The sequence below is a fragment of the Cervus canadensis genome, chromosome 9 (assembly GCF_019320065.1).
Source record: "Cervus canadensis isolate Bull #8, Minnesota chromosome 9, ASM1932006v1, whole genome shotgun sequence".
NCBI lineage: Eukaryota > Metazoa > Chordata > Mammalia > Artiodactyla > Cervidae > Cervus > Cervus canadensis.
Genome location: NC_057394.1, coordinates 80,661,798 through 80,674,117, shown reverse-complemented (window position 1 = coordinate 80,674,117; position 12,320 = coordinate 80,661,798). Strand labels below are relative to the sequence as shown.

Below are 12,320 nucleotides of genomic sequence, written 5' to 3'. Positions count from 1 at the left end.
AACTCTGCAGCACGCAGGTACATGCATCTCTGTCTGCAAGAGCCCTCCAAGCCCGCCAAGGTTCAGGTAGGGGAGGACACCCGAAGGGACTGCAGTGGGCCCATCGTAAGCGGAGAGGATGCACGGTCCGCACGCTAAACTCTGCCCACAGCGTCCTCACCTGTCCAACCCCCGGGGGAGGGACTTCGGCCAGAGCCTCATCCCCAAGCCCGGGGCGGAGGACCAAGGCTAAGTACCGCCTCCTCCGCAATGCCCCGCCCCTCGGCGCAGACACGCCGCGCTCCTACCGCGCCCCCATTGGCCGAGACGCCCGCCAATCCGAGAGCCTCGGTCGGTGAGCGGGCTCTGGTTGGTGGAGCCGGCGATGGGCCCCACCCCGCTCCGCCGGGCCCCCAGCCGGGAGGGGGCGTGGCCGCGGCCGTGGCCGGGCCGGAGGCGGCGTCGCCGGCGCCGCTGCGCGCGGGGCGGTGCGGGGCGGTGCGGGAGGTGCGGGGCGGCCGCGGCGGGACCATGGAGCTGGGGGCGCGGACCGGTGAGTGCGTGCTGCGGCCGGCCGGCTGTCTGTCCCCGGCCTCGATCCCTGCCGGCTCCGGGCCGGGCGGAGGCGGGTGCGCGCCCCGCAGCCCCGCGGCCAAGTGAACTTGCTGCATCGCCCGGGCGCCTGGGCGATCGGCGGGGCCCACTGCGGCCCGGCGCATTCTCCCCGCCGGCTTCCAGCGGTCGGTCTGCGGCCCTTGGCCCCGGTACGCGCCTCCCGGCCCCAGGGCGGGCGCCCGGGCCTCGGCTCGCGCCGCACGCACGAGCTCGGGGCTGCCCAGCGCCCGGGAACCTCGCGTCCCTCCGGGCTGCGCGCGCCCTCGTCGCACCTTGGCCCGGTCCCCGGGTGCCCGCCGACCGAGGTCCGGCCTTCTCCGCTCGGCTCGGCCCTCCCCCGGGGCTGCGGGCACCCGAGGTCAGGGTCCCGGCCTCGGCCTTCGTTCGGGCTGGGCTCCGGGAAGGGGTCGGCAGCCCGGGAGCGGCGCGCTGCGGGGCCGCGGGGTCGCTGGGCAGGGATGCGTCCTTCGGGGAGACTCTCCCGGCGGGGCCCGGGGCTTCGGCCGGGGGCGAAAGCCTTTGCCTCTCGGTGTGCCGGCTCACGGGCAATGGCGATTTCTTCTTGGTTCAGTCTCTGCAAGGGAGAGTTCCCTGGTGGAGAGCAGAGTTCTTAATTATTAAGAAACTCAGCCGTGGGCTTAAGGGATGAATGGAACATCTCATTTCTTAGCTGCTATTGGGCGGAATAGGAATTCTTTCTCATATGGGGGTGAATTTTAAATACTCAGTCACTACTAGCAATAATTAATAAGTTTTTAAAAGCTGACACTTTAAAAGGTCTGCTTTAGCTTTTGAAGCGCTTCAAATCAAGTGTCTCGTGGGGCAGGAGATACTAACTTAAGAACTGGAATCCACATTTTTTTAAGGGGAGGAGCCAGCCATTAGAAATGTTTTGCATCTTTAAAAAAAATGAGGTTTGCCCAAAATTTAAAATGTCTGCTTCTCTATCGAAATTAGGTTCAAAGTATTATAATTGACTTACTTTTCTTTTGCCTCTAGGGCAAATTCCGCTGAAGGTTGGTTGCTTCTTTTTGTATCTGCTTCACCCAACTTTCCTTTTCTAGCAGTGAAACAATGCGGAGATTCTTGAAAGCTAGTTCTTTTTATCTGCTTGAGAGGTTAAACAAAAGGAAGCCGGTCTGGTCTTTCCCATAGGCAGTTCTCATTGTGTGTCTGGGCTCCTTTCTAAGAACAGCCACAGTCAGACTCATTTTTCTTCATTTTAAAAGACCTCCTTAATTTATATTCATGAGAGTTGTGTCTTTTCAGACGTTTCAAACTCACTAGGTTGGAAAGTTTGCTTGGCTTTATGTAGTTACCATCTGACCTGTAGTCTCTGTTTTCTTACCACCATGAAAAGCTTGTTCTAGAACTATCTACTTATAAAAAATTGTTCCTGCCCTTCTGGTTGCTGACCTGAAGTTGCATTATAGCATCGTTTTCTCTGTCTGTCTCAGATTTATTGACTGAATAGTCAATGATGTTCTATACCATTTTTACAAATTCTGAATATAAAGGTAGAAAAACACACTTCGCTGAGCAGTCCTGCCAGCATTAGGGCATCGCTTCTCTTCCCAGTGTGTCCTTGTAGGTGGGCTTTACCCTTCTTCCTGTGGAGGTCTGCATGTGACAAGGAACTTTTTGGTTATTGGGACATTTTGATTGAAACAGTTGCCTGTTTCAAGTGTTCAGAGGTATCTGAGCTCCTGGGCTACTGCTGATGGTCCTTCAGAGTGCCCAGAACTTTCTCTGAAGGATAGCTCTTCGAGATTGTGTTTTCCAGGCATAGGCGACTGTTGTACCTTATATTTTCTTGGGAGCGCATCCACATGGCTGGACAGACTGCAAATGCTCAACTTCTCTTTTCCATCCTTTTCTTAGCACCTGGTTTTTCCAAATGCTCTTGGCATTTGGACCTCTGCATTCTTCTTCAGCGCTGGTTCTTTACCTCCACCTCATTTTAGGCAGGTAATACAGGAATATCGTAGACCAGCAGTGCATAAATAATGCATATTGTACAGTAATTTTAACATCACTCTAGAGATCAGTGGAGTAGAAAGTCTGCAGTCTCCTCTCCTCCTCTTATTGGCGCTCTAGTCCTGTCCTGTTTCTTTCTCCATGGTCAGGTGTGTCCTTGGAGAACGGGCACTGGGGCAAGGCTGGAGGGAGGGGGGTTGAAGAGTAGGATGGGGTTGTGTGTGTTGGCAGAGGGAGGGGACAGGGCCATGCAGGGTGTTGGCTGGTGGATGGCACTGCTGTCCCTCGACACCAGGTCAGGGAGCAGCAGCCATTCCCTTGGGGGAAGATGCTGACCTTGTCAAGTTCAAGGTGCCTGCAGGGCGCATCGGTCAGTGGCTGCACTGGGATCCAGATATTGGGAGGTGTCTGGACTTGGAGACACACACTCGAGAGTTCTCAGCACTGGCTCCCAAACTACTTGCTACAGTGAAGTCACAGGGAGATTGTGGGGATTAAATTGTTGAAGGAGCCTCAGCAGTGCAAACACCTGTCAGTGCTGAGCACCTAAGGACAGCTTCCACCGGAGTTTCTACAAAATTCCTTCTGATGATGTCATCTTTGCAAAGCTAGACCTTCCCTGCTTGCTAGGGAAGGGCTGGGGGGAATGGTATCCAGTCTGACTCCAGGTGTGAGAAATTGTGAGCTGTTCCACACAGGTATGTGGGCTGTTCATGGTTTATTTAAGAGTGAAGTAAAATACCCGTTTTCTCTCAATAGAAGTGCACTGTTTTCAAATGGGTACTAAGTTGCTAGTAGATACTTGTTACTTTCATGTAGCTAAGGGTTTCATTACTCGCTGGGTATTTTCTGGGTGCAGTGAACATGTGCAGTGAGCAGAGAAAGTTCTGGAACCTCTGCCTTTGTTAACAGTGGAGGCTGTGGAGTAGATCAGGTTATTCAGGGAGCATGTGTAGAGTGAGAAGAGAAGTGAGGAGAAGGGACTCTGAGGGGTTCTCATGTTTAAAAGGCAGGCTGCCACGTCAAGACTGCAAATGGGAGTTGGGGACATGGTTGGTGTCTGGGAAACCATGATCCAGTGAAACGTCATTCAAGGGGGGGGTGATAGCAGCCAGGACATTATCACAGAGGTGATGGCAGTGGTGACACAGTTATGGGAACAGGAGCAAGACAGCCAGTTTGTAAGGGGGCTTCCTTGTAAGTGGGGGCCAGAAGTGTGGTGCTGAAGGGTGATGGAGGAGGGTAGGTGAAGGGGGGCATTTTCTTCTTTTTTACTGGAGGCGTTTGAGCATATTAAAGGACCAAGGGGGAGAGGGTGCTAGACAGACATGCTGTTGGATGGTGGTTTCAAGGTTTTTGTTGGATTTAGCCCTAAGATGTAGTTACTGATTTTGGCAGGAAGCATCTCAAGGGAGCCTTACTGCTCTGGATTGAGGGGTGATGGAGCGAAGTGGGTGAAGCCAGTCAGGGAAGGCTAGATTTTGAAGATGAGAGAAGGGCCTTTGCTTAGAGAGGAACCCTAGTTCAGGGTGAGTTTTGTGTTTTGTGACAAACACAAAATGGGGACTGGCACTCAGAGAGAGGATTGTTATGAGTTAAGCTAAAATGGAACTGTTGCAGTAGATAGTAAAATCTTTGGATTGGGACTTTCGTGCTCCCAGCACAGGGCCTCAGGTTCAAGGCCCCTGGTCAAGGAACTAGAACCCACATGCTGCAACTAAAGACTCCGCCTGCCACAACAGAGATCAAAGACCCTACATGCTGCAACTAAGACCCGGCGCAGCCAAAATAAATAAATAAAAATAAATATTAAAAAAAAAACTTTGGATAGCATTGGAACACAACTTTTAAGGTCCAGTACTGTCAGAAGTTTCCCTTGTTAAAAGCAGTCTTCTTAAGATGCTGTTTTCCTCTTAAGGCATGCTTTTCCTGCAGCAGGTGGTTCTTCTAAGGATGGGTATTTGTGTACACAGCCTTGTCATTTTCCCAGGTCCTGGTGTCCTTGGGGGGGTCACATGGTCTGTGACATCCTTTCTCTGGCTGCACCGTCCTGGTGGTGCTTTCTTGCCCACTGGCCTCAAGGCCAGTCTTGTTTGTTTCCTATCAGAGCCCCTCCCCCTAACTTAATAGATGTCCTTTGATTAGAATATTCTCCATACTCAGATTTCACTCCAGATCTTTGGAGTCACCCTCATCTGTTTTTTTTTCCCTGGACCATGCCTCTTGTCTCTGAGGTTAGCTCTTCACCTCTGTTGACTTTTTATTTTTAAAAAATTTTAAATATCCCAAACACCCCAGGGTATTTTCTCACTTTTCAGGTCTGTTAGAGCCTCTGAGCCTTGAGTCTGAGCTTAGCACCTGGGATCATTTCTCAGACTTCTTACAAATGAGATTTTTTTTTCCCTCTTAATGCCCGTTGTTGGGGTACCCTCTGACCTTCTGGAACAATGGTCTTGAAATTGATGTAAAGATGTTGTCAGTTGTATTACATATCCTTGAACTTTTTCAATGTTTTATTTATTTTAATTTCTTTCTTTTAGTTTTTGCTTTCTGGTTCTTTTCAGGAGGTTCCCTCGTGTTTGAATGCCTACCATGTATCATGATAGTTACTGGTGGTGACAGGATTGATAGAGCCAAACCCCTGTCCTCTAAAGCCAGAGAGGTGAGGCAGAGGGTTAATTGTCTCATTCACCATCTATAAACTCCTGATGGGCAGGAACCTGACAGGTGGTGCCTGTCTTGGTAGATGTGTCTGGCTTTGTCAGATGACCTCAGGTAAAGACCTCAATAGCTCATAGCCTTAGCTCAAAGGGGTAACACTCATTGTCTTCTGCCAGCCAACTTGACCTTTGGTCTCTGAGTGCTTCTGACAGTATTGGACTTTAAAAGTTGTGTTCCAGTGCTATCCAAAGTTTTTTTTTTTTAATGTTTATTTTTATTATTTTGGCTGCCCTGGGTCTTAGTTGCAGCATGTAGGGTCTTTGATCTTTATGGCGGCAGGTGGAGTCTTTAGTTGTGGCATGTGGGATCTAGTTCCCTGACCAGGGCTTGAACCTAGGCCGGCTGCATTGGGAGCATGGAGTCTTTGCCACTGGGCCACCAAGGGAGTCCCAATCGAAAGATTTTATTATCTACGGCAACAGTTCCATTTTCGTTCATCTCCTGCCATCCTCTCCCTGAGTGCAGGTCTCTGTTTTGTGCTTGTCAACAGTTCAGTGAAATTCTGTTGGCAGTGTAAAGGTATGGATGTGATTGACTGTGAACCACAGCCCATGTGGCCATATTTTATCCACTAAATGAATGAAATAGTGTATTCCTTGCCCATAGAAGAGCCTCAACAAATATTTTTTCATTGACTGAATGTCATAAATTTTGATTCATGACCTAAGCAGAGCACTACCCCTACTGTGTAATTGTAAAAACTTGACTGGAGTCATTTTGTCCTGCTAGCGTCACACTTATTTTCTTTCAGCTTTTCAAACTTGTATATGATGCTGTGGTTTTTGGTTTTCACCTGTTCCTTTATGTAGTGCTGGGTTAGGGAGTTACCTGGCAGATTTCTGCATCGGCCTGACATTGTAGCTCTTTCCTCAGGCTAGAATGAATGCTTCTGGAGAGGCTCAGGGATTTAAATTACTCCTTGTGGTGCCTGGAAGGAATAGTGCCTAAACAGAGAGCCAAGTGTCCAGTCCGAAGTGGGATGGCATTAACCAGGAAGGTGCAAGGAGAGAGATAAAGCAGCGTTTGCTCCTGTTGGTCTCATCCTCAGAGCGGCTGTCCGTAGCCTGGAAAGGGGAGCCACAGAGTCACCTTCCATTTCTGCAAAGTAACATCTTAATTTGGGGGCCATGATTGTAATTTTTTAAGATAAGACATTCGTCTGTTTCAGTAGTAACAGAAAACTAATTTGTTTTACAACCGACCCTGTATATTTAGAACATATCTTTGTTCTTGGTTTTCCATAGGATTTGTCTCCCATTTTTGTACAGTTCAGAGTTAACCACCTTGATTATTGATTTAAAAAACGGCAGTACACAGAATCCCCCAAACTCCCCAGTCACCTGTCTTCAGATTTCAATTGCACATGGCAAACAGCTTTGTTTCCAAAGGCTTGACTGCAGTGGAAGTTGTTCTTTGAGATGTCCCAGGGAGGAAGATTATTAAAACATTACTTCTTTTTACAAATTGGCATTGTAATTTTGAATGGTTACAGGCTTGTCAGCCTTAGTGAAGTCCCTGCCTGAGCCTAATTAAAAATGCACTGTTTGTCCATTGCAGTCACCTAGGTTAGTTAAAACCTTCTTCAGGATGTCCAGGAACATCCTGGACATTCTACTCCTCCAAAAAAAAAAAAAAAAAAAAACTGTGGACATGACAAAACCTTTGGGCATCATTTGAAAGAATTGTATTAGGGATTAGGCATTAAAGGGTTTAGAAGAGAATTTCTTTTAAGCCACATCTGTGGCTACTATTTCCTGATACACAGTTTGGAAGTTTGTGGCTTTATTTCTGCAGCTATTTGGTGGCTAATGATTGTCAAATTTCACTTGAGACAAATGATATTGCCCTGTATTTTTATATTTACTCAGCATTTTTTTTCTTTTTTTTTGGACACCGAAATAACTTAGATCCACTGTGTATAAGTGAAAGTTCCAAGTACAGTTTTGTTTAAATGGAATGTGTACTCTTTTCAAATATTTATTGGGATACTTGATGATTTTATTGGACAGAAACAATGGGGGCTTATCGCTCTTGTCCCCCCATTACATAGAGGCTTGAATTAACTTACAGGAGATACTCATAATAATAAAGCTGTTATAAATAATGAGAATCAAAACTCTATGAGGATCGGGAATTAAAACGACAATATCTGTACTGTCAGTGGCATTCGAGCCTTCCAGGTCATTGTTTTAGATGTGATGGACTTATTTGAATAATGCAAGGTGTCAGTGACTCAAGTGGCTTGAGGTGGTGTGTGTTGGAAGCTCTGTTGGAATTCAGTTTATTCCTCTACTTACAAGTAGTTTGAAGGCTGTTGTATTTTGTCTTCTATTAATGCTGGAAGGCATGGTCATAGGTGGATTTTTCACTCTTCTTATGGATGGTTTGGAGGGAGAATGGGGAGATTTTGAATTAGGTAGACAAAAATCCTCAGAGCCTGGAAGTCCTGCCAGGCCAGCATAATTTTAATATCTAATATTGTCAAGGATGTTACAAGGAAAAAAATCAAAGGGTAGTCTGATTCATAAATGTGCTTGCTAAATCCTAAAAAATAATAGTTACATCTATTAATATAAAAGGATAATACATCATGTGCTATTTGTGTTTATTCTAGCATGCATTGTTGGTTTAGCATTCAGAATCCAGTGTATATCACCATATTAATGAAGGAAAAAAAACTAGACAATCACCATTAGATGCAGGAAACACTAAATTTAATATCTATTTGTGATGAAAAACTTCCAAGCAAAGCAGGAAGAGTATCTGGAAGAAAATGTGCAGCAGGTGTCATATTGGTGGTGAAATAATAAAAAGTGACCTTCTGAAATTGGAAATGAGAAACGGATGCTTGTTATTATCACATTTATTCAGCATTATGTTGTGGGTTCTTGCCAGTGCACGAAGATAAGAAAACGAAACAAAAGCTACAAGAGTTGGAAGAGGAGAAAATTCAGTACATGCAGACAAAACTATTTTGTATGTATAAACATCCAAAAGATTATGTGTAAGTTATTAGACTTAAGATGGGTGTTTAGGCTGCTTGCTAGATTCTCTATAGCCATAAACAATTAGAAAATGAAGTTAATAAAGGTACTGTTTATAATAACAGTAAGTATCTGAATATACAGGAGTAGAACTTGCAAGTAATTTGCAATACCTTTACGTAGAAAACCATAAAATATTTAGAAAATTCAAGGAACAGGTAAGTAAAGAAGGAATATACCATGTTCATGGAGTGAAAGACTAATATTACAGAGATGTCCATTCTTCCTAAATTGATACAGATTCCTTTCAACTCTAGTCCATAGCCTGAAAAAATTTAGGGGTGTGGAAATTGGCTATGTGTTTATGTGTTTCTAGGATTTATATGAATGTAGAGAGCAGAGAATTTCAAGACACCCTTGAAGAAAAACAGGTGGACTTACCAGATATCAAGAGTTTATAAAGTCATATGTTCTAGACAGTGCAATATTGGTACAGGCGTAGGCAAACAGATTAATGAAATTGTATAGAAAGCCCTGAAACAGAACCAGAAATGTGTAGACATTTGATTGTATTACATACAGAAAGTTTGGAAAGTATGGTATTTTTGAGAATTGGTGTGTGATCCAAAAGAAAAATGGGTAAGAGATTTGAATAAGTATTTTGCAAATGTACAGGTATGGCCATACAGATGGCCAGTGAACACATGAAAAGAAGCTTACATTCATTAGGAATCAGGAAGCACAGATAGAAATAATCCTGAGATGCCGCCGTACAGTCATCAGATTGGCTAACATGGAAAAGACCAGACAGAGGCCTGTAGTGTGGAGAGCAGTGGGGCAGCGGGCACTCGTATCCCTGACCCATGGGTGTGCGGATTGTCACAAACATGGAGAATTGTCAGGCGTTATTTACTAAAGCTGACTATCTAGATGCCTTGTGAGCCAGAATCTCTGTTCTAGGTGTACACACATCCAGCAGAAATGCACGACCCTACCAGGATGCAGGTATGGTGGTGGTCACAGCAGCACTGCTGCAATAGCCCGTTTGGAAACAGCCTAGATGTTCATCAGCAGTAGAGCGACTGAGTAAATTGTGGTGAATTCACGTATTGTTCAGTGATAGAAACGGAAAACATCATGCCTCCATGCAACAACAGTGATAATCTCGTACATTTAATGTTGGGCAGAAGATGCTCAACAGCAGAATTCATAACTGTGAGATTTTACTTAAATAAAATTAAAAAGGGGTGTTAAGGAAATGGTTCCCTTTGGGAAGGAGAAAGGATTAACACCTGAGCGGGCATGGAGGGCACATCTGAGGGTGTTGACAGTGCCCCGCTTCATGATCTCTGTGAATTACCTGGGTTTGTCCACTTTATGGTAATTCTCTAAAAGTTGTAGGTTTAGGGGGATGTGAACCTTTTTGTAGATGTGAAATATTTCCAAGAAAAAAGTTTTAAACATTTAAGTAGAAAAAGAAAAGGAAGAGGCCATTTGAGTCTGTTTTAAATGTTTTTAATGTAATTAAAAAGAAAAACCTTTGTTTTCACCTTCTTCTTGTTCAGTCACCCAGTCGTGTCTGACTCTTTGCGACCCCATAGACTGCAGCACGCCAGGCCTCCCTGTCCCTCACCATCTCCTGGAGTTTGCCCAAGTTCATGTTCATTGCATGGGTGATGCCTTCCAGCCATCTCATCCTCTGACACCCTCTTCTCCTTCTGCCCTCAATCTTTCCCAGCATCAGGGACTTTTCCAATGAGTCGCCTGTTCGCATCAGATGACCAAAATACTGAAACTTCAGCTTCAGTCCTTTCAGTGAATATTCAGGTTTGATCTCCCTTAAGATTGATTGATTTGATCTTCTTGCAGTCCAAGGGACTTTGAGGAGTCTTCTCCAGCGCCACAGTTCAAAGGCATCAATTCTTTGGCATTCTGCCTTCTCTACGGTCCAACTCTCACAACCACTGGGAAGACCCTAGCCTTGACTATATGGACCTTTGTTGGCAGAGTAATATCTCTGCTTTTCAACACACTGTCTAGGTTTGCCATTGCTTTCCTGCCAGGAAGCAGTCGTCTTCTGGTTTCATGGCACCAGTTGCTTTGTGCTGGTTTGTGTTCTGTGACCTTATAGAACCTGTCTTTTGGTTTTAGCAGTGTCACTGTGGATTCCCTACATATAGGATCTACATATAGGATCATGACATGCTCTAGTCATGAAATTGACTGCTGCTGCTGCTAAGTCGCTTCAGTCGTGTCTGACTCTGTGCGACCCTATAGACGGCAGCCCACCAGGCTCCGCCATCCCTGGGGTTCTCCAGGCAAGAACACTGGAGTGGATTGCTATTTCCTTCTCCAATGCATGAAAGGGAAAAGTGAAAGTGAAGTCGCTCAGTCATGTCCGACTCTTCGTGACCCCATGGACTGCAGTCTACCAGGCTTCTCTGTCCATGGGATTTTCCAGGCAAGAGTACTGGAGTGGGTTGCCACTGCCTTCTCCGTATTAATATGACATGTTGTGCTAATTGATTTTGTGGGGTTAAGCTAACTTTGCATTCCTAGGATAAATCCAATTTGTTCATGATATGTAACTTTATTTTCTAGATTTGATTTATTTTGTTGAGGGTTTTTGCATCTAATTCAAGAGGGCTGTTGATGTATAATTTCCTTGTGGTATTTTGTTTGGCTTTGGTGTCAGCATAAAACTGGTTTGTAGAATGAATTAGGAAGTGTTTCCTCTTGTAGCAGAATTTGTGAAAGATTGGTATTTCTTTTTAGATGTTCACCTGTGAAGTCATTTGGACCTGAGCTTTTCTCTGTGGGAAGATTTTTAATTACTAATTCAGTCTCTTAACTTGCTGTCCATTTATTCAGCTTTTCTCTTTCTAAGTCAGTTTTGTTAATATACATGTTTCTAGGAATTTCCCTTTTCATCTAAATTGTCTAGTTTAGTGGCATAAACTTCTTCAGAGTATTTCCTTGTAATCCTTAGTAGTGATCAATGTCTGTTCTTTCATTCCTGACTTTACCGATTTGTGATTCCTCTCCTTGTTTCATGGTCAGTCAGTTTTGTTAATCTTCTCCATCTAGGTAGAACTTAACTTCAAAACTGTTGAAAAATGATCTATGAATGTGTTTTAGACTATAAAATTTTAGAATGACAGTTGTCTGAAACTGTCTCTTTACTGTGAAACTGTTGTACAGCAAGAAGAGAGAAACTAGATTAAAACACAAAGGTAAATAAACTACGCAAGCTAGAGAAGGGGAAAGATGGTGGTGATCCATCACCTTTAAATAATAAGCAAATTATTTAATTATAATTTTTTGCTTCCCTTTTACTGAGTAATTTTCGATATAGGCAAATAAAATTCAAGTGTTTTAATGTTTCATGGATTCCAGACAAACATTAAATCAAAGTATGGAAGATAGGAAATAGGTTGAAAATAATAGTTCTTCTTTATGAGGGAATATTTGTATTTTGGTTTGTTTTCCAGATATAACAAAATCTCACATATATTATCACCTTGCCTATTTTACCATTTTTCTTTTGTCTATGAACTTTTGGGGGGGGGGGAATGAAAAAAAAGGAAAAAGAAAAACGTGACTCTCTTTGTATCCTGGTCACCCTGCATCCATCCCTCACTATGATCTGTAGAGATGGTGTGTACCCTTGTGAGGGGCTTCCCCAGTGGCTCAGCAGTAAAGAATCTGCCTGCAATGCAGAAGACTTGGGTTCAATCCCTGGGTCAGGAAAATCCCCTAGAAGAGGGCATAGCAACCCACTCCAGTATTCTTGCCTGGAAAATCCCATGGACAGAGGAGCCTGGCAGGCTGCAGTCCATGGGGTCATACAGAGTTGGACACAACTGAGCACATATTCTTGTGATGACCCTTTCCAGCAGGAGACGCCATTCCTGACGGTTAGCATGCCCACTGATTATGCATGGTCATCAGAAGCAAATGAATGAGCCCAGAGAAAAATGAAACTGAATCATGCCCAAAAAACACATGATTTCTGGATTGACTGCCTTTCAGAAGCCTTAGCTG

General features: G+C 44.8%; 1 protein-coding gene across 3 annotated transcripts in view; it reads left to right on the top strand.

The window, feature by feature from the left end:
* Positions 1–414: 414 nt before the first annotated feature.
* WASF3 (WASP family member 3) overlaps positions 415–12,320 on the top strand; it is a 73,374-nt gene continuing 61,468 nt past the window's right edge. For all 3 annotated transcript variants that reach the window (XM_043478069.1, XM_043478066.1, XM_043478067.1), the window contains exon 1: positions 415–532. The gene's annotated coding sequence lies outside the window, so the exon portion shown is untranslated. The remainder of the gene's footprint in view (positions 533–12,320) is intronic.